At 46.2% G+C, this 24,152-nt stretch overlaps 11 non-coding genes across 11 annotated transcripts; all 11 read right to left on the bottom strand.

The window, feature by feature from the left end:
• Window positions 1-157: 157 nt before the first annotated feature.
• LOC130315571 (U2 spliceosomal RNA) lies at window positions 158-348 on the bottom strand. Its single transcript, XR_008863045.1, has one exon. It is a non-coding gene; the product is annotated as a U2 spliceosomal RNA (small nuclear RNA).
• Window positions 349-2,436: 2,088 nt separating this feature from the next.
• LOC130315570 (U2 spliceosomal RNA) lies at window positions 2,437-2,627 on the bottom strand. Its single transcript, XR_008863044.1, has one exon. It is a non-coding gene; the product is annotated as a U2 spliceosomal RNA (small nuclear RNA).
• A 2,094-nt stretch (window positions 2,628-4,721) lies between these two features.
• On the bottom strand, window positions 4,722-4,912 carry LOC130315569 (U2 spliceosomal RNA). Its single transcript, XR_008863043.1, has one exon. It is a non-coding gene; the product is annotated as a U2 spliceosomal RNA (small nuclear RNA).
• Window positions 4,913-7,002: 2,090 nt separating this feature from the next.
• On the bottom strand, window positions 7,003-7,193 carry LOC130315568 (U2 spliceosomal RNA). The gene has a single exon (XR_008863042.1). It is a non-coding gene; the product is annotated as a U2 spliceosomal RNA (small nuclear RNA).
• Window positions 7,194-9,276: 2,083 nt separating this feature from the next.
• LOC130315567 (U2 spliceosomal RNA) lies at window positions 9,277-9,467 on the bottom strand. The gene has a single exon (XR_008863041.1). It is a non-coding gene; the product is annotated as a U2 spliceosomal RNA (small nuclear RNA).
• A 2,078-nt stretch (window positions 9,468-11,545) lies between these two features.
• Window positions 11,546-11,736, bottom strand: LOC130315566 (U2 spliceosomal RNA). The gene has a single exon (XR_008863040.1). It is a non-coding gene; the product is annotated as a U2 spliceosomal RNA (small nuclear RNA).
• Window positions 11,737-13,822: 2,086 nt separating this feature from the next.
• On the bottom strand, window positions 13,823-14,013 carry LOC130315565 (U2 spliceosomal RNA). Its single transcript, XR_008863039.1, has one exon. It is a non-coding gene; the product is annotated as a U2 spliceosomal RNA (small nuclear RNA).
• Window positions 14,014-16,097: 2,084 nt separating this feature from the next.
• On the bottom strand, window positions 16,098-16,288 carry LOC130315564 (U2 spliceosomal RNA). Its single transcript, XR_008863038.1, has one exon. It is a non-coding gene; the product is annotated as a U2 spliceosomal RNA (small nuclear RNA).
• Window positions 16,289-18,364: 2,076 nt separating this feature from the next.
• On the bottom strand, window positions 18,365-18,555 carry LOC130315561 (U2 spliceosomal RNA). Its single transcript, XR_008863036.1, has one exon. It is a non-coding gene; the product is annotated as a U2 spliceosomal RNA (small nuclear RNA).
• Window positions 18,556-20,641: 2,086 nt separating this feature from the next.
• Window positions 20,642-20,835, bottom strand: LOC130315631 (U2 spliceosomal RNA). The gene has a single exon (XR_008863099.1). It is a non-coding gene; the product is annotated as a U2 spliceosomal RNA (small nuclear RNA).
• Window positions 20,836-22,902: 2,067 nt separating this feature from the next.
• On the bottom strand, window positions 22,903-23,093 carry LOC130315560 (U2 spliceosomal RNA). The gene has a single exon (XR_008863035.1). It is a non-coding gene; the product is annotated as a U2 spliceosomal RNA (small nuclear RNA).
• Window positions 23,094-24,152: the final 1,059 nt, after the last annotated feature.

Here is a 24,152-nt window from a genome sequence, read left to right as displayed (position 1 = left end):
GCGGCCAGACACAAGCAGAAGCAGAAGCAGCAGCAGCAGCACCTTTTGTTTTTTGGCTGCAGCAGCAGCAGCAGCAAGGCCCACAGGGCTGGCTAGCTGGCTAGCCAGCAAGCAGGTAGCAATGAAAGTAGGAATCTTTCTTTTTAACCCTGTAAGGGGGTGGTGCACTGTACCCGAAGATACTGCCATATCGGGTCAATGCATAGGGCGACGGAAGCAAGCTTCGAAATCGGCCCCCGTTCTCAAAAATCCATTTAATATATGGTCCCCAGATAGGGGACGTATCAGATATTAAACTGATAAGAACAGATACTACACTTGATCTTAGCCAAAAGGCCGAGAAGCGATAACCGTGAAAGGGGCGGGCCCAACAAGGTCCCCTTCATGGGCACTATCACTGCTTGCTGTCAGGGAGGCTGCCAGACAATTTTCCATGCACACTCTGGGCTGGGGGGCAGTCAACCACCAGTACACACAGCAGAACCTAAACCCATACCATTATTGCTAAGCAGCAAGACAGGGGCCCATTGCACTCCCACGGGGCCTTTTTAAATGCAATCCATAACCCGGATTTGCCAGGAACCCTTCTTACTCCTCCTACTTGCATGTGACACTGGGCTTAGGATCTGCATAGGAAACACACACACAAGCACACACCTACCTTTGTTGCCTGCAGATGCCTCCTTGGCTGTCCCCAAACGGTATCAAACCAACACCCACGGGAAGCTGTAAGCATAGAGGACATGCCTGCACCCCATTGGACTTACCTGTGTGGGTTAAACCCGGGTTATTTGACAACCTATGGCGGTGATGGTTCTGCTCAGGCAGAGCAGTGCTGATGCTCCTCATAAAGCTGTCGCTGCTGTGAAGGTTCTAGGTGACATCACAAATCCCTATGGTTACATACACAACAAAGCTGGGTTGTTGTTGTTTACACTCTGCAAGGCCTGTGGAAGTGAGTGACATCATAGCACTGTAGTTCTGAGGGTTCTAGATGGATGCAACAATCTCCTGTTGCTTCTATGAAGGCCATAATAGACGACATCACCAAACAGCTCCATAGTCACATACACAGCAAAGGAGAGATGTTGTTTACACCTAGTGATGTCAGTGGTATTGAGTGACATCACAGCACAGTGCTAAGGCTCCTGGGCCTGGACACAGCAGCGGCTGCAATATCTCAACGGAGAATACGTTTATATCTATGTGTGTGTGTGCGCATATATATATATATATATATATATATATATATATATATATATATATATTTCTCCGCCGAAATCACTTTTAAACCCATTTCCACCTTTTTTTCCCTTCTCTTCCTCTTACTTTTTTTTCACGTTTTTTTACGTTTTTCTCCTTTTCGCCTCTTTTCTGGGCGTATTATTCTTCTTTTTCTTCTTTTTTTTCGTCTAATGCATACCCCATCAGTGCAGCAATGCTTATTCAATACCGCCAGCAGATGGAGACACTGGGGGATAATTTTCTAAGGATTTATACTGATTTTTCCTGTCTGAATTTGTCGCACAGAAAGTTGCAGGCCAAATATGTGTGACATTTCTGCGACTTTAGCTTCTAGAGCATTTTTACAACATTATACATAGGTGCTGAATACATAAAAAGCGACTGTTCAGCGACAGACAAGTCGCATCGGCTGAAAGTAGGCCAGAATGTCAGTCCATGTTGGAGCAGGTTTAGATACAGTCTAAAGCATAGATCTCAAAGTCTGTGCACAGAATTTAGCAAGGGCCTCGCACCTTCTGATGCATCAGGTAGGTGCACAATAGCATAGCCTAACCCTCTGTACTTTGGTCTATATTGATGCGGGACATAGACAGCCAGCTGATGACCAATCCATTAGTGCAATGGATGGCTGGAAGCATTTGTCTTTGCCTTTGCAATACCACAGAAGCAATGCATGGTCAATGTACAGCAATGACACACCTGTGTGAACAGCCAGGAGACCCCCCCCCCCCATGTTATGTTACATAGTTACATAGTTAGTACGGTCGAAAAAAGACATATGTCCATCAAGTTCAACCAGGGAATTAAGGGGTAGGGGTGTGGCGCGATATTGGGGAAGGGATGAGATTTTATATTTCTTCATAAGCATTAATCTTATTTTGTCAATTAGGAACATTCAGCACCCACCCGCTATCAAGGCAGCTGCCTATCATGTCATGCCCTACCTGCACAGGTGTGCTGGCTACTCAAATGATCCAATTAAGGAGGCCATTTAGTCAGCAGCAGCAGAAGTCCTGTGCCTGGACGCTCCAACAGCGGCCAGACACAAGCAGAAGCAGAAGCAGCAGCAGCACCACCTTTTGTTTTTTGGCTGCAGCAGCAGCAGCAGCAAGGCCCACAGGGCTGGCTAGCTGGCTAGCCAGCAAGCAGGTAGCAATGAAAGTAGGAATCTTTCTTTTTAACCCTGTAAGGGGGTGGTGCACTGTACCCGAAGATACTGCCATATCGGGTCAATGCATAGGGCGACGGAAGCAAGCTTCGAAATCGGCCCCCGTTCTCAAAAATCCATTTAATATATGGTCCCCAGATAGGGGACGTATCAGATATTAAACTGATAAGAACAGATACTACACTTGATCTTAGCCAAAAGGCCGAGAAGCGATAACCGTGAAAGGGGCGGGCCCAACAAGGTCCCCTTCATGGGCACTATCACTGCTTGCTGTCAGGGAGGCTGCCAGACAATTTTCCATGCACACTCTGGGCTGGGGGGCAGTCAACCACCAGTACACACAGCAGAACCTAAACCCATACCATTATTGCTAAGCAGCAAGACAGGGGCCCATTGCACTCCCACGGGGCCTTTTTAAATGCAATCCATAACCCGGATTTGCCAGGAACCCTTCTTACTCCTCCTACTTGCATGTGACACTGGGCTTAGGATCTGCATAGGAAACACACACACAAGCACACACCTACCTTTGTTGCCTGCAGATGCCTCCTTGGCTGTCCCCAAACGGTATCAAACCAACACCCACGGGAAGCTGTAAGCATAGAGGACATGCCTGCACCCCATTGGACTTACCTGTGTGGGTTAAACCCGGGTTATTTGACAACCTATGGCGGTGATGGTTCTGCTCAGGCAGAGCAGTGCTGATGCTCCTCATAAAGCTGTCGCTGCTGTGAAGGTTCTAGGTGACATCACAAATCCCTATGGTTACATACACAACAAAGCTGGGTTGTTGTTGTTTACACTCTGCAAGGCCTGTGGAAGTGAGTGACATCATAGCACTGTAGTTCTGAGGGTTCTAGATGGATGCAACAATCTCCTGTTGCTTCTATGAAGGCCATAATAGACGACATCACCAAACAGCTCCATAGTCACATACACAGCAAAGGAGAGATGTTGTTTACACCTAGTGATGTCAGTGGTATTGAGTGACATCACAGCACAGTGCTAAGGCTCCTGGGCCTGGACACAGCAGCGGCTGCAATATCTCAACGGAGAATACGTTTATATATATGTGTGTGTGTGCGCGTATATATATATATATATATATATATATATATATATATATATATATATATATATCTCCGCCGAAATCACTTTTAAACCCATTTCCACCTTTTTTTCCCTTCTCTTCCTCTTACTTTTTTTTCACGTTTTTTTACGTTTTTCTCCTTTTCGCCTCTTTTCTGGGCGTATTATTCTTCTTTTTCTTCTTTTTTTTCGTCTAATGCATACCCCATCAGTGCAGCAATGCTTATTCAATACCACCAGCAGATGGAGACACTGGGGGATAATTTTCTAAGGATTTATACTGATTTTTCCTGTCTGAATTTGTCGCACAGAAAGTTGCAGGCCAAATATGTGTGACATTTCTGCGACTTTAGCTTCTAGAGCATTTTTACAACATTATACATAGGTGCTGAATACATAAAAAGCGACTGTTCAGCGACAGACAAGTCGCATCGGCTGAAAGTAGGCCAGAATGTCAGTCCATGTTGGAGCAGGTTTAGATACAGTCTAAAGCATAGATCTCAAAGTCTGTGCACAGAATTTAGCAAAGGCCTCGCACCTTCTGATGCATCAGGTAGGTGCACAATAGCATAGCCTAACCCTCTGTACTTTGGTCTATATTGATGCGGGACATAGACAGCCAGCTGATGACCAATCCATTAGTGCAATGGATGGCTGGAAGCATTTGTCTTTGCCTTTGCAATACCACAGAAGCAATGCATGGTCAATGTACAGCAATGACACACCTGTGTGAACAGCCAGGAGACCCCCCCCCCCCCCATGTTATGTTACATAGTTACATAGTTAGTACGGTCGAAAAAAGACATATGTCCATCAAGTTCAACCAGGGAATTAAGGGGTAGGGGTGTGGCGCGATATTGGGGAAGGGATGAGATTTTATATTTCTTCATAAGCATTAATCTTATTTTGTCAATTAGGAACATTCAGCACCCACCCGCTATCAAGGCAGCTGCCTATCATGTCATGCCCTACCTGCACAGGTGTGCTGGCTACTCAAATGATCCAATTAAGGAGGCCATTTAGTCAGCAGCAGCAGAAGTCCTGTGCCTGGACGCTCCAACAGCGGCCAGACACAAGCAGAAGCAGAAGCAGCAGCAGCACCACCTTTTGTTTTTTGGCTGCAGCAGCAGCAGCAGCAAGGCCCACAGGGCTGGCTAGCTGGCTAGCCAGCAAGCAGGTAGCAATGAAAGTAGGAATCTTTCTTTTTAACCCTGTAAGGGGGTGGTGCACTGTACCCGAAGATACTGCCATATCGGGTCAATGCATAGGGCGACGGAAGCAAGCTTCGAAATCGGCCCCCGTTCTCAAAAATCCATTTAATATATGGTCCCCAGATAGGGGACGTATCAGATATTAAACTGATAAGAACAGATACTACACTTGATCTTAGCCAAAAGGCCGAGAAGCGATAACCGTGAAAGGGGCGGGCCCAACAAGGTCCCCTTCATGGGCACTATCACTGCTTGCTGTCAGGGAGGCTGCCAGACAATTTTCCATGCACACTCTGGGCTGGGGGGCAGTCAACCACCAGTACACACAGCAGAACCTAAACCCATACCATTATTGCTAAGCAGCAAGACAGGGGCCCATTGCACTCCCACGGGGCCTTTTTAAATGCAATCCATAACCCGGATTTGCCAGGAACCCTTCTTACTCCTCCTACTTGCATGTGACACTGGGCTTAGGATCTGCATAGGAAACACACACACAAGCACACACCTACCTTTGTTGCCTGCAGATGCCTCCTTGGCTGTCCCCAAACGGTATCAAACCAACACCCACGGGAAGCTGTAAGCATAGAGGACATGCCTGCACCCCATTGGACTTACCTGTGTGGGTTAAACCCGGGTTATTTGACAACCTATGGCGGTGATGGTTCTGCTCAGGCAGAGCAGTGCTGATGCTCCTCATAAAGCTGTCGCTGCTGTGAAGGTTCTAGGTGACATCACAAATCCCTATGGTTACATACACAACAAAGCTGGGTTGTTGTTGTTTACACTCTGCAAGGCCTGTGGAAGTGAGTGACATGATAGCACTGTAGTTCTGAGGGTTCTAGATGGATGCAACAATCTCCTGTTGCTTCTATGAAGGCCATAATAGACGACATCACCAAACAGCTCCATAGTCACATACACAGCAAAGGAGAGATGTTGTTTACACCTAGTGATGTCAGTGGTATTGAGTGACATCACAGCACAGTGCTAAGGCTCCTGGGCCTGGACACAGCAGCGGCTGCAATATCTCAACGGAGAATACGTTTATATATATGTGTGTGTGTGCGCGTATATATATATATATATATATATATATATATATATATATATATATTTCTCCGCCGAAATCACTTTTAAACCCATTTCCACCTTTTTTTCCCTTCTCTTCCTCTTACTTTTTTTTCACGTTTTTTTACGTTTTTCTCCTTTTCGCCTCTTTTCTGGGCGTATTATTCTTCTTTTTCTTCTTTTTTTTCGTCTAATGCATACCCCATCAGTGCAGCAATGCTTATTCAATACCGCCAGCAGATGGAGACACTGGGGGATAATTTTCTAAGGATTTATACTGATTTTTCCTGTCTGAATTTGTCGCACAGAAAGTTGCAGGCCAAATATGTGTGACATTTCTGCGACTTTAGCTTCTAGAGCATTTTTACAACATTATACATAGGTGCTGAATACATAAAAAGCGACTGTTCAGCGACAGACAAGTCGCATCGGCTGAAAGTAGGCCAGAATGTCAGTCCATGTTGGAGCAGGTTTAGATACAGTCTAAAGCATAGATCTCAAAGTCTGTGCACAGAATTTAGCAAAGGCCTCGCACCTTCTGATGCATCAGGTAGGTGCACAATAGCATAGCCTAACCCTCTGTACTTTGGTCTATATTGATGCGGGACATAGACAGCCAGCTGATGACCAATCCATTAGTGCAATGGATGGCTGGAAGCATTTGTCTTTGCCTTTGCAATACCACAGAAGCAATGCATGGTCAATGTACAGCAATGACACACCTGTGTGAACAGCCAGGAGACCCCCCCCCCCCCATGTTATGTTACATAGTTACATAGTTAGTACGGTCGAAAAAAGACATATGTCCATCAAGTTCAACCAGGGAATTAAGGGGTAGGGGTGTGGCGCGATATTGGGGAAGGGATGAGATTTTATATTTCTTCATAAGCATTAATCTTATTTTGTCAATTAGGAACATTCAGCACCCACCCGCTATCAAGGCAGCTGCCTATCATGTCATGCCCTACCTGCACAGGTGTGCTGGCTACTCAAATGATCCAATTAAGGAGGCCATTTAGTCAGCAGCAGCAGAAGTCCTGTGCCTGGACGCTCCAACAGCGGCCAGACACAAGCAGAAGCAGAAGCAGCAGCAGCACCACCTTTTGTTTTTTGGCTGCAGCAGCAGCAGCAGCAGCAAGGCCCACAGGGCTGGCTAGCTGGCTAGCCAGCAAGCAGGTAGCAATGAAAGTAGGAATCTTTCTTTTTAACCCTGTAAGGGGGTGGTGCACTGTACCCGAAGATACTGCCATATCGGGTCAATGCATAGGGCGACGGAAGCAAGCTTCGAAATCGGCCCCCGTTCTCAAAAATCCATTTAATATATGGTCCCCAGATAGGGGACGTATCAGATATTAAACTGATAAGAACAGATACTACACTTGATCTTAGCCAAAAGGCCGAGAAGCGATAACCGTGAAAGGGGCGGGCCCAACAAGGTCCCCTTCATGGGCACTATCACTGCTTGCTGTCAGGGAGGCTGCCAGACAATTTTCCATGCACACTCTGGGCTGGGGGGCAGTCAACCACCAGTACACACAGCAGAACCTAAACCCATACCATTATTGCTAAGCAGCAAGACAGGGGCCCATTGCACTCCCACGGGGCCTTTTTAAATGCAATCCATAACCCGGATTTGCCAGGAACCCTTCTTACTCCTCCTACTTGCATGTGACACTGGGCTTAGGATCTGCATAGGAAACACACACACAAGCACACACCTACCTTTGTTGCCTGCAGATGCCTCCTTGGCTGTCCCCAAACGGTATCAAACCAACACCCACGGGAAGCTGTAAGCATAGAGGACATGCCTGCACCCCATTGGACTTACCTGTGTGGGTTAAACCCGGGTTATTTGACAACCTATGGCGGTGATGGTTCTGCTCAGGCAGAGCAGTGCTGATGCTCCTCATAAAGCTGTCGCTGCTGTGAAGGTTCTAGGTGACATCACAAATCCCTATGGTTACATACACAACAAAGCTGGGTTGTTGTTGTTTACACTCTGCAAGGCCTGTGGAAGTGAGTGACATCATAGCACTGTAGTTCTGAGGGTTCTAGATGGATGCAACAATCTCCTGTTGCTTCTATGAAGGCCATAATAGACGACATCACCAAACAGCTCCATAGTCACATACACAGCAAAGGAGAGATGTTGTTTACACCTAGTGATGTCAGTGGTATTGAGTGACATCACAGCACAGTGCTAAGGCTCCTGGGCCTGGACACAGCAGCGGCTGCAATATCTCAACGGAGAATACGTTTATATATATGTGTGTGTGTGCGCGTATATATATATATATATATATATATATATATATATATATATATTCTCCGCCGAAATCACTTTTAAACCCATTTCCACCTTTTTTTCCCTTCTCTTCCTCTTACTTTTTTTTCACGTTTTTTTACGTTTTTCTCCTTTTCGCCTCTTTTCTGGGCGTATTATTCTTCTTTTTCTTCTTTTTTTTCGTCTAATGCATACCCCATCAGTGCAGCAATGCTTATTCAATACCGCCAGCAGATGGAGACACTGGGGGATAATTTTCTAAGGATTTATACTGATTTTTCCTGTCTGAATTTGTCGCACAGAAAGTTGCAGGCCAAATATGTGTGACATTTCTGCGACTTTAGCTTCTAGAGCATTTTTACAACATTATACATAGGTGCTGAATACATAAAAAGCGACTGTTCAGCGACAGACAAGTCGCATCGGCTGAAAGTAGGCCAGAATGTCAGTCCATGTTGGAGCAGGTTTAGATACAGTCTAAAGCATAGATCTCAAAGTCTGTGCACAGAATTTAGCAAGGGCCTCGCACCTTCTGATGCATCAGGTAGGTGCACAATAGCATAGCCTAACCCTCTGTACTTTGGTCTATATTGATGCGGGACATAGACAGCCAGCTGATGACCAATCCATTAGTGCAATGGATGGCTGGAAGCATTTGTCTTTGCCTTTGCAATACCACAGAAGCAATGCATGGTCAATGTACAGCAATGACACACCTGTGTGAACAGCCAGGAGACCCCCCCCCCCCATGTTATGTTACATAGTTACATAGTTAGTACGGTCGAAAAAAGACATATGTCCATCAAGTTCAACCAGGGAATTAAGGGGTAGGGGTGTGGCGCGATATTGGGGAAGGGATGAGATTTTATATTTCTTCATAAGCATTAATCTTATTTTGTCAATTAGGAACATTCAGCACCCACCCGCTATCAAGGCAGCTGCCTATCATGTCATGCCCTACCTGCACAGGTGTGCTGGCTACTCAAATGATCCAATTAAGGAGGCCATTTAGTCAGCAGCAGCAGAAGTCCTGTGCCTGGACGCTCCAACAGCGGCCAGACACAAGCAGAAGCAGAAGCAGCAGCAGCACCACCTTTTGTTTTTTGGCTGCAGCAGCAGCAGCAGCAAGGCCCACAGGGCTGGCTAGCTGGCTAGCCAGCAAGCAGGTAGCAATGAAAGTAGGAATCTTTCTTTTTAACCCTGTAAGGGGGTGGTGCACTGTACCCGAAGATACTGCCATATCGGGTCAATGCATAGGGCGACGGAAGCAAGCTTCGAAATCGGCCCCCGTTCTCAAAAATCCATTTAATATATGGTCCCCAGATAGGGGACGTATCAGATATTAAACTGATAAGAACAGATACTACACTTGATCTTAGCCAAAAGGCCGAGAAGCGATAACCGTGAAAGGGGCGGGCCCAACAAGGTCCCCTTCATGGGCACTATCACTGCTTGCTGTCAGGGAGGCTGCCAGACAATTTTCCATGCACACTCTGGGCTGGGGGGCAGTCAACCACCAGTACACACAGCAGAACCTAAACCCATACCATTATTGCTAAGCAGCAAGACAGGGGCCCATTGCACTCCCACGGGGCCTTTTTAAATGCAATCCATAACCCGGATTTGCCAGGAACCCTTCTTACTCCTCCTACTTGCATGTGACACTGGGCTTAGGATCTGCATAGGAAACACACACACAAGCACACACCTACCTTTGTTGCCTGCAGATGCCTCCTTGGCTGTCCCCAAACGGTATCAAACCAACACCCACGGGAAGCTGTAAGCATAGAGGACATGCCTGCACCCCATTGGACTTACCTGTGTGGGTTAAACCCGGGTTATTTGACAACCTATGGCGGTGATGGTTCTGCTCAGGCAGAGCAGTGCTGATGCTCCTCATAAAGCTGTCGCTGCTGTGAAGGTTCTAGGTGACATCACAAATCCCTATGGTTACATACACAACAAAGCTGGGTTGTTGTTGTTTACACTCTGCAAGGCCTGTGGAAGTGAGTGACATCATAGCACTGTAGTTCTGAGGGTTCTAGATGGATGCAACAATCTCCTGTTGCTTCTATGAAGGCCATAATAGACGACATCACCAAACAGCTCCATAGTCACATACACAGCAAAGGAGAGATGTTGTTTACACCTAGTGATGTCAGTGGTATTGAGTGACATCACAGCACAGTGCTAAGGCTCCTGGGCCTGGACACAGCAGCGGCTGCAATATCTCAACGGAGAATACGTTTATATATATGTGTGTGTGTGCGCGTATATATATATACATATATATATATATATATATATATTTCTCCGCCGAAATCACTTTTAAACCCATTTCCACCTTTTTTTCCCTTCTCTTCCTCTTACTTTTTTTTCACGTTTTTTTACGTTTTTCTCCTTTTCGCCTCTTTTCTGGGCGTATTATTCTTCTTTTTCTTCTTTTTTTTCGTCTAATGCATACCCCATCAGTGCAGCAATGCTTATTCAATACCGCCAGCAGATGGAGACACTGGGGGATAATTTTCTAAGGATTTATACTGATTTTTCCTGTCTGAATTTGTCGCACAGAAAGTTGCAGGCCAAATATGTGTGACATTTCTGCGACTTTAGCTTCTAGAGCATTTTTACAACATTATACATAGGTGCTGAATACATAAAAAGCGACTGTTCAGCGACAGACAAGTCGCATCGGCTGAAAGTAGGCCAGAATGTCAGTCCATGTTGGAGCAGGTTTAGATACAGTCTAAAGCATAGATCTCAAAGTCTGTGCACAGAATTTAGCAAGGGCCTCGCACCTTCTGATGCATCAGGTAGGTGCACAATAGCATAGCCTAACCCTCTGTACTTTGGTCTATATTGATGCGGGACATAGACAGCCAGCTGATGACCAATCCATTAGTGCAATGGATGGCTGGAAGCATTTGTCTTTGCCTTTGCAATACCACAGAAGCAATGCATGGTCAATGTACAGCAATGACACACCTGTGTGAACAGCCAGGAGACCCCCCCCCCCCATGTTATGTTACATAGTTACATAGTTAGTACGGTCGAAAAAAGACATATGTCCATCAAGTTCAACCAGGGAATTAAGGGGTAGGGGTGTGGCGCGATATTGGGGAAGGGATGAGATTTTATATTTCTTCATAAGCATTAATCTTATTTTGTCAATTAGGAACATTCAGCACCCACCCGCTATCAAGGCAGCTGCCTATCATGTCATGCCCTACCTGCACAGGTGTGCTGGCTACTCAAATGATCCAATTAAGGAGGCCATTTAGTCAGCAGCAGCAGAAGTCCTGTGCCTGGACGCTCCAACAGCGGCCAGACACAAGCAGAAGCAGAAGCAGAAGCAGCACCACCTTTTGTTTTTTGGCTGCAGCAGCAGCAGCAGCAAGGCCCACAGGGCTGGCTAGCTGGCTAGCCAGCAAGCAGGTAGCAATGAAAGTAGGAATCTTTCTTTTTAACCCTGTAAGGGGGTGGTGCACTGTACCCGAAGATACTGCCATATCGGGTCAATGCATAGGGCGACGGAAGCAAGCTTCGAAATCGGCCCCCGTTCTCAAAAATCCATTTAATATATGGTCCCCAGATAGGGGACGTATCAGATATTAAACTGATAAGAACAGATACTACACTTGATCTTAGCCAAAAGGCCGAGAAGCGATAACCGTGAAAGGGGCGGGCCCAACAAGGTCCCCTTCATGGGCACTATCACTGCTTGCTGTCAGGGAGGCTGCCAGACAATTTTCCATGCACACTCTGGGCTGGGGGGCAGTCAACCACCAGTACACACAGCAGAACCTAAACCCATACCATTATTGCTAAGCAGCAAGACAGGGGCCCATTGCACTCCCACGGGGCCTTTTTAAATGCAATCCATAACCCGGATTTGCCAGGAACCCTTCTTACTCCTCCTACTTGCATGTGACACTGGGCTTAGGATCTGCATAGGAAACACACACACAAGCACACACCTACCTTTGTTGCCTGCAGATGCCTCCTTGGCTGTCCCCAAACGGTATCAAACCAACACCCACGGGAAGCTGTAAGCATAGAGGACATGCCTGCACCCCATTGGACTTACCTGTGTGGGTTAAACCCGGGTTATTTGACAACCTATGGCGGTGATGGTTCTGCTCAGGCAGAGCAGTGCTGATGCTCCTCATAAAGCTGTCGCTGCTGTGAAGGTTCTAGGTGACATCACAAATCCCTATGGTTACATACACAACAAAGCTGGGTTGTTGTTGTTTACACTCTGCAAGGCCTGTGGAAGTGAGTGACATCATAGCACTGTAGTTCTGAGGGTTCTAGATGGATGCAACAATCTCCTGTTGCTTCTATGAAGGCCATAATAGACGACATCACCAAACAGCTCCATAGTCACATACACAGCAAAGGAGAGATGTTGTTTACACCTAGTGATGTCAGTGGTATTGAGTGACATCACAGCACAGTGCTAAGGCTCCTGGGCCTGGACACAGCAGCGGCTGCAATATCTCAACGGAGAATACGTTTATATATATGTGTGTGTGTGCGCGTATATATATATATATATATATATATATATATATATATATATATATTTCTCCGCCGAAATCACTTTTAAACCCATTTCCACCTTTTTTTCCCTTCTCTTCCTCTTACTTTTTTTTCACGTTTTTTTACGTTTTTCTCCTTTTCGCCTCTTTTCTGGGCGTATTATTCTTCTTTTTCTTCTTTTTTTTCGTCTAATGCATACCCCATCAGTGCAGCAATGCTTATTCAATACCGCCAGCAGATGGAGACACTGGGGGATAATTTTCTAAGGATTTATACTGATTTTTCCTGTCTGAATTTGTCGCACAGAAAGTTGCAGGCCAAATATGTGTGACATTTCTGCGACTTTAGCTTCTAGAGCATTTTTACAACATTATACATAGGTGCTGAATACATAAAAAGCGACTGTTCAGCGACAGACAAGTCGCATCGGCTGAAAGTAGGCCAGAATGTCAGTCCATGTTGGAGCAGGTTTAGATACAGTCTAAAGCATAGATCTCAAAGTCTGTGCACAGAATTTAGCAAGGGCCTCGCACCTTCTGATGCATCAGGTAGGTGCACAATAGCATAGCCTAACCCTCTGTACTTTGGTCTATATTGATGCGGGACATAGACAGCCAGCTGATGACCAATCCATTAGTGCAATGGATGGCTGGAAGCATTTGTCTTTGCCTTTGCAATACCACAGAAGCAATGCATGGTCAATGTACAGCAATGACACACCTGTGTGAACAGCCAGGAGACCCCCCCCCCCCCATGTTATGTTACATAGTTACATAGTTAGTACGGTCGAAAAAAGACATATGTCCATCAAGTTCAACCAGGGAATTAAGGGGTAGGGGTGTGGCGCGATATTGGGGAAGGGATGAGATTTTATATTTCTTCATAAGCATTAATCTTATTTTGTCAATTAGATTCAGCACCCACCCGCTATCAAGGCAGCTGCCTATCATGTCATGCCCTACCTGCACAGGTGTGCTGGCTACTCAAATGATCCAATTAAGGAGGCCATTTAGTCAGCAGCAGCAGAAGTCCTGTGCCTGGACGCTCCAACAGCGGCCAGACACAAGCAGAAGCAGAAGCAGCAGCAGCACCACCTTTTGTTTTTTGGCTGCAGCAGCAGCAGCAGCAGCAAGGCCCACAGGGCTGGCTAGCTGGCTAGCCAGCAAGCAGGTAGCAATGAAAGTAGGAATCTTTCTTTTTAACCCTGTAAGGGGGTGGTGCACTGTACCCGAAGATACTGCCATATCGGGTCAATGCATAGGGCGACGGAAGCAAGCTTCGAAATCGGCCCCCGTTCTCAAAAATCCATTTAATATATGGTCCCCAGATAGGGGACGTATCAGATATTAAACTGATAAGAACAGATACTACACTTGATCTTAGCCAAAAGGCCGAGAAGCGATAACCGTGAAAGGGGCGGGCCCAACAAGGTCCCCTTCATGGGCACTATCACTGCTTGCTGTCAGGGAGGCTGCCAGACAATTTTCCATGCACACTCTGGGCTGGGGGGCAGTCAACCACCAGTACACACAGCAGAACCTAAACCCATACCATTATTGCTAAGCAGCAAGACAGGGGCCCATTGCACTCCCACGGGGCCTTTTTAAATGCAATCCATAACCCGGATTTGCCAGGAACCCTTCTTACTCCTCCTACTTGCATGTGACACTGGGCTTAGGATCTGCATAGGAAACACACACACAAGCACACACCTACCTTTGTTGCCTGCAGATGCCTCCTTGGCTGTCCCCAAACGGTATCAAACCAACACCCACGGGAAGCTGTAAGCATAGAGGACATGCCTGCACCCCATTGGACTTACCTGTGTGGGTTAAACCCGGGTTATTTGACAACCTATGGCGGTGATGGTTCTGCTCAGGCAGAGCAGTGCTGATGCTCCTCATAAAGCTGTCGCTGCTGTGAAGGTTCTAGGTGACATCACAAATCCCTATGGTTACATACACAACAAAGCTGGGTTGTTGTTGTTTACACTCTGCAAGGCCTGTGGAAGTGAGTGACATCATAGCACTGTAGTTCTGAGGGTTCTAGATGGATGCAACAATCTCCTGTTGCTTCTATGAAGGCCATAATAGACGACATCACCAAACAGCTCCATAGTCACATACACAGCAAAGGAGAGATGTTGTTTACACCTAGTGATGTCAGTGGTATTGAGTGACATCACAGCACAGTGCTAAGGCTCCTGGGCCTGGACACAGCAGCGGCTGCAATATCTCAACGGAGAATACGTTTATATATATGTGTGTGTGTGCGCGTATATATATATATATATATATATATATATATATATATATATATTTCTCCGCCGAAATCACTTTTAAACCCATTTCCACCTTTTTTTCCCTTCTCTTCCTCTTACTTTTTTTTCACGTTTTTTTACGTTTTTCTCCTTTTCGCCTCTTTTCTGGGCGTATTATTCTTCTTTTTCTTCTTTTTTTTCGTCTAATGCATACCCCATCAGTGCAGCAATGCTTATTCAATACCGCCAGCAGATGGAGACACTGGGGGATAATTTTCTAAGGATTTATACTGATTTTTCCTGTCTGAATTTGTCGCACAGAAAGTTGCAGGCCAAATATGTGTGACATTTCTGCGACTTTAGCTTCTAGAGCATTTTTACAACATTATACATAGGTGCTGAATACATAAAAAGCGACTGTTCAGCGACAGACAAGTCGCATCGGCTGAAAGTAGGCCAGAATGTCAGTCCATGTTGGAGCAGGTTTAGATACAGTCTAAAGCATAGATCTCAAAGTCTGTGCACAGAATTTAGCAAGGGCCTCGCACCTTCTGATGCATCAGGTAGGTGCACAATAGCATAGCCTAACCCTCTGTACTTTGGTCTATATTGATGCGGGACATAGACAGCCAGCTGATGACCAATCCATTAGTGCAATGGATGGCTGGAAGCATTTGTCTTTGCCTTTGCAATACCACAGAAGCAATGCATGGTCAATGTACAGCAATGACACACCTGTGTGAACAGCCAGGAGACCCCCCCCCCCCATGTTATGTTACATAGTTACATAGTTAGTACGGTCGAAAAAAGACATATGTCCATCAAGTTCAACCAGGGAATTAAGGGGTAGGGGTGTGGCGCGATATTGGGGAAGGGATGAGATTTTATATTTCTTCATAAGCATTAATCTTATTTTGTCAATTAGGAACATTCAGCACCCACCCGCTATCAAGGCAGCTGCCTATCATGTCATGCCCTACCTGCACAGGTGTGCTGGCTACTCAAATGATCCAATTAAGGAGGCCATTTAGTCAGCAGCAGCAGAAGTCCTGTGCCTGGACGCTCCAACAGCGGCCAGACACAAGCAGAAGCAGAAGCAGCAGCAGCACCACCTTTTGTTTTTTGGCTGCAGCAGCAGCAGCAGCAAGGCCCACAGGGCTGGCTAGCTGGCTAGCCAGCAAGCAGGTAGCAATGAAAGTAGGAATCTTTCTTTTTAACCCTGTAAGGGGGTGGTGCACTGTACCCGAAGATACTGCCATATCGGGTCAATGCATAGGGCGACGGAAGCAAGCTTCGAAATCGGCCCCCGTTCTCAAAAATCCATTTAATATATGGTCCCCAGATAGGGGACGTATCAGATATTAAACTGATAAGAACAGATACTACACTTGATCTTAGCCAAAAGGCCGAGAAGCGATAACCGTGAAAGGGGCGGGCCCAACAAGGTCCCCTTCATGGGCACTATCACTGCTTGCTGTCAGGGAGGCTGCCAGACAATTTTCCATGCACACTCTGGGCTGGGGGGCAGTCAACCACCAGTACACACAGCAGAACCTAAACCCATACCATTATTGCTAAGCAGCAAGACAGGGGCCCATTGCACTCCCACGGGGCCTTTTTAAATGCAATCCATAACCCGGATTTGCCAGGAACCCTTCTTACTCCTCCTACTTGCATGTGACACTGGGCTTAGGATCTGCATAGGAAACACACACACAAGCACACACCTACCTTTGTTGCCTGCAGATGCCTCCTTGGCTGTCCCCAAACGGTATCAAACCAACACCCACGGGAAGCTGTAAGCATAGAGGACATGCCTGCACCCCATTGGACTTACCTGTGTGGGTTAAACCCGGGTTATTTGACAACCTATGGCGGTGATGGTTCTGCTCAGGCAGAGCAGTGCTGATGCTCCTCATAAAGCTGTCGCTGCTGTGAAGGTTCTAGGTGACATCACAAATCCCTATGGTTACATACACAACAAAGCTGGGTTGTTGTTGTTTACACTCTGCAAGGCCTGTGGAAGTGAGTGACATCATAGCACTGTAGTTCTGAGGGTTCTAGATGGATGCAACAATCTCCTGTTGCTTCTATGAAGGCCATAATAGACGACATCACCAAACAGCTCCATAGTCACATACACAGCAAAGGAGAGATGTTGTTTACACCTAGTGATGTCAGTGGTATTGAGTGACATCACAGCACAGTGCTAAGGCTCCTGGGCCTGGACACAGCAGCGGCTGCAATATCTCAACGGAGAATACGTTTATATATATGTGTGTGTGTGCGCGTATATATATATACATATATATATATATATATATATTTCTCCGCCGAAATCACTTTTAAACCCATTTCCACCTTTTTTTCCCTTCTCTTCCTCTTACTTTTTTTTCACGTTTTTTTACGTTTTTCTCCTTTTCGCCTCTTTTCTGGGCGTATTATTCTTCTTTTTCTTCTTTTTTTTCGTCTAATGCATACCCCATCAGTGCAGCAATGCTTATTCAATACCGCCAGCAGATGGAGACACTGGGGGATAATTTTCTAAGGATTTATACTGATTTTTCCTGTCTGAATTTGTCGCACAGAAAGTTGCAGGCCAAATATGTGTGACATTTCTGCGACTTTAGCTTCTAGAGCATTTTTACAACATTATACATAGGTGCTGAATACATAAAAAGCGACTGTTCAGCGACAGACAAGTCGCATCGGCTGAAAGTAGGCCAGAATGTCAGTCCATGTTGGAGCAGGTTTAGATACAGTCTAAAGCATAGATCTCAAAGTCTGTGCACAGAATTTAGCAAGGGCCTCGCACCTTCTGATGCATCAGGTAGGTGCACAATAGCATAGCCTAACCCTCTGTACTTTGGTCTATATTGATGCGGGACATAGACAGCCAGCTGATGACCAATCCATTAGTGCAATGGATGGCTGGAAGCATTTGTCTTTGCCTTTGCAATACCACAGAAGCAATGCATGGTCAATGTACAGCAATGACACACCTGTGTGAACAGCCAGGAGACCCCCCCCCCCCATGTTATGTTACATAGTTACATAGTTAGTACGGTCGAAAAAAGACATATGTCCATCAAGTTCAACCAGGGAATTAAGGGGTAGGGGTGTGGCGCGATATTGGGGAAGGGATGAGATTTTATATTTCTTCATAAGCATTAATCTTATTTTGTCAATTAGGAACATTCAGCACCCACCCGCTATCAAGGCAGCTGCCTATCATGTCATGCCCTACCTGCACAGGTGTGCTGGCTACTCAAATGATCCAATTAAGGAGGCCATTTAGTCAGCAGCAGCAGAAGTCCTGTGCCTGGACGCTCCAACAGCGGCCAGACACAAGCAGAAGCAGAAGCAGAAGCAGCACCACCTTTTGTTTTTTGGCTGCAGCAGCAGCAGCAGCAAGGCCCACAGGGCTGGCTAGCTGGCTAGCCAGCAAGCAGGTAGCAATGAAAGTAGGAATCTTTCTTTTTAACCCTGTAAGGGGGTGGTGCACTGTACCCGAAGATACTGCCATATCGGGTCAATGCATAGGGCGACGGAAGCAAGCTTCGAAATCGGCCCCCGTTCTCAAAAATCCATTTAATATATGGTCCCCAGATAGGGGACGTATCAGATATTAAACTGATAAGAACAGATACTACACTTGATCTTAGCCAAAAGGCCGAGAAGCGATAACCGTGAAAGGGGCGGGCCCAACAAGGTCCCCTTCATGGGCACTATCACTGCTTGCTGTCAGGGAGGCTGCCAGACAATTTTCCATGCACACTCTGGGCTGGGGGGCAGTCAACCACCAGTACACACAGCAGAACCTAAACCCATACCATTATTGCTAAGCAGCAAGACAGGGGCCCATTGCACTCCCACGGGGCCTTTTTAAATGCAATCCATAACCCGGATTTGCCAGGAACCCTTCTTACTCCTCCTACTTGCATGTGACACTGGGCTTAGGATCTGCATAGGAAACACACACACAAGCACACACCTACCTTTGTTGCCTGCAGATGCCTCCTTGGCTGTCCCCAAACGGTATCAAACCAACACCCACGGGAAGCTGTAAGCATAGAGGACATGCCTGCACCCCATTGGACTTACCTGTGTGGGTTAAACCCGGGTTATTTGACAACCTATGGCGGTGATGGTTCTGCTCAGGCAGAGCAGTGCTGATGCTCCTCATAAAGCTGTCGCTGCTGTGAAGGTTCTAGGTGACATCACAAATCCCTATGGTTACATACACAACAAAGCTGGGTTGTTGTTGTTTACACTCTGCAAGGCCTGTGGAAGTGAGTGACATCATAGCACTGTAGTTCTGAGGGTTCTAGATGGATGCAACAATCTCCTGTTGCTTCTATGAAGGCCATAATAGACGACATCACCAAACAGCTCCATAGTCACATACACAGCAAAGGAGAGATGTTGTTTACACCTAGTGATGTCAGTGGTATTGAGTGACATCACAGCACAGTGCTAAGGCTCCTGGGCCTGGACACAGCAGCGGCTGCAATATCTCAACGGAGAATACGTTTATATATATGTGTGTGTGTGCGCGTATATATATATATATATATATATATATATATATATATATATATATTTCTCCGCCGAAATCACTTTTAAACCCATTTCCACCTTTTTTTCCCTTCTCTTCCTCTTACTTTTTTTTCACGTTTTTTTACGTTTTTCTCCTTTTCGCCTCTTTTCTGGGCGTATTATTCTTCTTTTTCTTCTTTTTTTTCGTCTAATGCATACCCCATCAGTGCAGCAATGCTTATTCAATACCGCCAGCAGATGGAGACACTGGGGGATAATTTTCTAAGGATTTATACTGATTTTTCCTGTCTGAATTTGTCGCACAGAAAGTTGCAGGCCAAATATGTGTGACATTTCTGCGACTTTAGCTTCTAGAGCATTTTTACAACATTATACATAGGTGCTGAATACATAAAAAGCGACTGTTCAGCGACAGACAAGTCGCATCGGCTGAAAGTAGGCCAGAATGTCAGTCCATGTTGGAGCAGGTTTAGATACAGTCTAAAGCATAGATCTCAAAGTCTGTGCACAGAATTTAGCAAGGGCCTCGCACCTTCTGATGCATCAGGTAGGTGCACAATAGCATAGCCTAACCCTCTGTACTTTGGTCTATATTGATGCGGGACATAGACAGCCAGCTGATGACCAATCCATTAGTGCAATGGATGGCTGGAAGCATTTGTCTTTGCCTTTGCAATACCACAGAAGCAATGCATGGTCAATGTACAGCAATGACACACCTGTGTGAACAGCCAGGAGACCCCCCCCCCCCATGTTATGTTACATAGTTACATAGTTAGTACGGTCGAAAAAAGACATATGTCCATCAAGTTCAACCAGGGAATTAAGGGGTAGGGGTGTGGCGCGATATTGGGGAAGGGATGAGATTTTATATTTCTTCATAAGCATTAATCTTATTTTGTCAATTAGGAACATTCAGCACCCACCCGCTATCAAGGCAGCTGCCTATCATGTCATGCCCTACCTGCACAGGTGTGCTGGCTACTCAAATGATCCAATTAAGGAGGCCATTTAGTCAGCAGCAGCAGAAGTCCTGTGCCTGGACGCTCCAACAGCGGCCAGACACAAGCAGAAGCAGAAGCAGCAGCAGCACCACCTTTTGTTTTTTGGCTGCAGCAGCAGCAGCAGCAAGGCCCACAGGGCTGGCTAGCTGGCTAGCCAGCAAGCAGGTAGCAATGAAAGTAGGAATCTTTCTTTTTAACCCTGTAAGGGGGTGGTGCACTGTACCCGAAGATACTGCCATATCGGGTCAATGCATAGGGCGACGGAAGCAAGCTTCGAAATCGGCCCCCGTTCTCAAAAATCCATTTAATATATGGTCCCCAGATAGGGGACGTATCAGATATTAAACTGATAAGAACAGATACTACTACACTTGATCTTAGCCAAAAGGCCGAGAAGCGATAACCGTGAAAGGGGCGGGCCCAACAAGGTCCCCTTCATGGGCACTATCACTGCTTGCTGTCAGGGAGGCTGCCAGACAATTTTCCATGCACACTCTGGGCTGGGGGGCAGTCAACCACCAGTACACACAGCAGAACCTAAACCCATACCATTATTGCTAAGCAGCAAGACAGGGGCCCATTGCACTCCCACGGGGCCTTTTTAAATGCAATCCATAACCCGGATTTGCCAGGAACCCTTCTTACTCCTCCTACTTGCATGTGACACTGGGCTTAGGATCTGCATAGGAAACACACACACAAGCACACACCTACCTTTGTTGCCTGCAGATGCCTCCTTGGCTGTCCCCAAACGGTATCAAACCAACACCCACGGGAAGCTGTAAGCATAGAGGACATGCCTGCACCCCATTGGACTTACCTGTGTGGGTTAAACCCGGGTTATTTGACAACCTATGGCGGTGATGGTTCTGCTCAGGCAGAGCAGTGCTGATGCTCCTCATAAAGCTGTCGCTGCTGTGAAGGTTCTAGGTGACATCACAAATCCCTATGGTTACATACACAACAAAGCTGGGTTGTTGTTGTTTACACTCTGCAAGGCCTGTGGAAGTGAGTGACATCATAGCACTGTAGTTCTGAGGGTTCTAGATGGATGCAACAATCTCCTGTTGCTTCTATGAAGGCCATAATAGACGACATCACCAAACAGCTCCATAGTCACATACACAGCAAAGGAGAGATGTTGTTTACACCTAGTGATGTCAGTGGTATTGAGTGACATCACAGCACAGTGCTAAGGCTCCTGGGCCTGGACACAGCAGCGGCTGCAATATCTCAACGGAGAATACGTTTATATATATGTGTGTGTGTGCGCGTATATATATATATATATATATATATTTCTCCGCCGAAATCACTTTTAAACCCATTTCCACCTTTTTTTCCCTTCTCTTCCTCTTACTTTTTTTTCACGTTTTTTTACGTTTTTCTCCTTTTCGCCTCTTTTCTGGGCGTATTATTCTTCTTTTTCTTCTTTTTTTTCGTCTAATGCATACCCCATCAGTGCAGCAATGCTTATTCAATACCGCCAGCAGATGGAGACACTGGGGGATAATTTTCTAAGGATTTATACTGATTTTTCCTGTCTGAATTTGTCGCACAGAAAGTTGCAGGCCAAATATGTGTGACATTTCTGCGACTTTAGCTTCTAGAGCATTTTTACAACATTATACATAGGTGCTGAATACATAAAAAGCGACTGTTCAGCGACAGACAAGTCGCATCGGCTGAAAGTAGGCCAGAATGTCAGTCCATGTTGGAGCAGGTTTAGATACAGTCTAAAGCATAGATCTCAAAGTCTGTGCACAGAATTTAGCAAGGGCCTCGCACCTTCTGATGCATCAGGTAGGTGCACAATAGCATAGCCTAACCCTCTGTACTTTGGTCTATATTGATGCGGGACATAGACAGCCAGCTGATGACCAATCCATTAGTGCAATGGATGGCTGGAAGCATTTGTCTTTGCCTTTGCAATACCACAGAAGCAATGCATGGTCAATGTACAGCAATGACACACCTGTGTGAACAGCCAGGAGACCCCCCCCCCCCCATGTTATGTTACATAGTTACATAGTTAGTACGGTCGAAAAAAGACATATGTCCATCAAGTTCAACCAGGGAATTAAGGGGTAGGGGTGTGGCGCGATATTGGGGAAGGGATGAGATTTTATATTTCTTCATAAGCATTAATCTTATTTTGTCAATTAGGAACATTCAGCACCCACCCGCTATCAAGGCAGCTGCCTATCATGTCATGCCCTACCTGCACAGGTGTGCTGGCTACTCAAATGATCCAATTAAGGAGGCCATTTAGTCAGCAGCAGCAGAAGTCCTGTGCCTGGACGCTCCAACAGCGGCCAGACACAAGCAGAAGCAGAAGCAGCAGCAGCACCACCTTTTGTTTTTTGGCTGCAGCAGCAGCAGCAGCAAGGCCCACAGGGCTGGCTAGCTGGCTAGCCAGCAAGCAGGTAGCAATGAAAGTAGGAATCTTTCTTTTTAACCCTGTAAGGGGGTGGTGCACTGTACCCGAAGATACTGCCATATCGGGTCAATGCATAGGGCGACGGAAGCAAGCTTCGAAATCGGCCCCCGTTCTCAAAAATCCATTTAATATATGGTCCCCAGATAGGGGACGTATCAGATATTAAACTGATAAGAACAGATACTACACTTGATCTTAGCCAAAAGGCCGAGAAGCGATAACCGTGAAAGGGGCGGGCCCAACAAGGTCCCCTTCATGGGCACTATCACTGCTTGCTGTCAGGGAGGCTGCCAGACAATTTTCCATGCACACTCTGGGCTGGGGGGCAGTCAACCACCAGTACACACAGCAGAACCTAAACCCATACCATTATTGCTAAGCAGCAAGACAGGGGCCCATTGCACTCCCACGGGGCCTTTTTAAATGCAATCCATAACCCGGATTTGCCAGGAACCCTTCTTACTCCTCCTACTTGCATGTGACACTGGGCTTAGGATCTGCATAGGAAACACACACACAAGCACACACCTACCTTTGTTGCCTGCAGATGCCTCCTTGGCTGTCCCCAAACGGTATCAAACCAACACCCACGGGAAGCTGTAAGCATAGAGGACATGCCTGCACCCCATTGGACTTACCTGTGTGGGTTAAACCCGGGTTATTTGACAACCTATGGCGGTGATGGTTCTGCTCAGGCAGAGCAGTGCTGATGCTCCTCATAAAGCTGTCGCTGCTGTGAAGGTTCTAGGTGACATCACAAATCCCTATGGTTACATACACAACAAAGCTGGGTTGTTGTTGTTTACACTCTGCAAGGCCTGTGGAAGTGAGTGACATCATAGCACTGTAGTTCTGAGGGTTCTAGATGGATGCAACAATCTCCTGTTGCTTCTATGAAGGCCATAATAGACGACATCACCAAACAGCTCCATAGTCACATACACAGCAAAGGAGAGATGTTGTTTACACCTAGTGATGTCAGTGGTATTGAGTGACATCACAGCACAGTGCTAAGGCTCCTGGGCCTGGACACAGCAGCGGCTGCAATATCTCAACGGAGAATACGTTTATATATATGTGTGTGTGTGCGCGTATATATATATATATATATATATATATATATATATATATATATATTTCTCCGCCGAAATCACTTTTAAACCCATTTCCACCTTTTTTTCCCTTCTCTTCCTCTTACTTTTTTTTCACGTTTTTTTACGTTTTTCTCCTTTTCGCCTCTTTTCTGGGCGTATTATTCTTCTTTTTCTTCTTTTTTTT

Source organism: Hyla sarda, unplaced genomic scaffold, assembly GCF_029499605.1.
Source record: "Hyla sarda isolate aHylSar1 unplaced genomic scaffold, aHylSar1.hap1 scaffold_188, whole genome shotgun sequence".
Taxonomy (NCBI): domain Eukaryota; kingdom Metazoa; phylum Chordata; class Amphibia; order Anura; family Hylidae; genus Hyla; species Hyla sarda.
The sequence above is the reverse complement of the archived record's forward strand: the minus strand, read 5'-3'. Positions and strand labels throughout refer to the sequence as shown.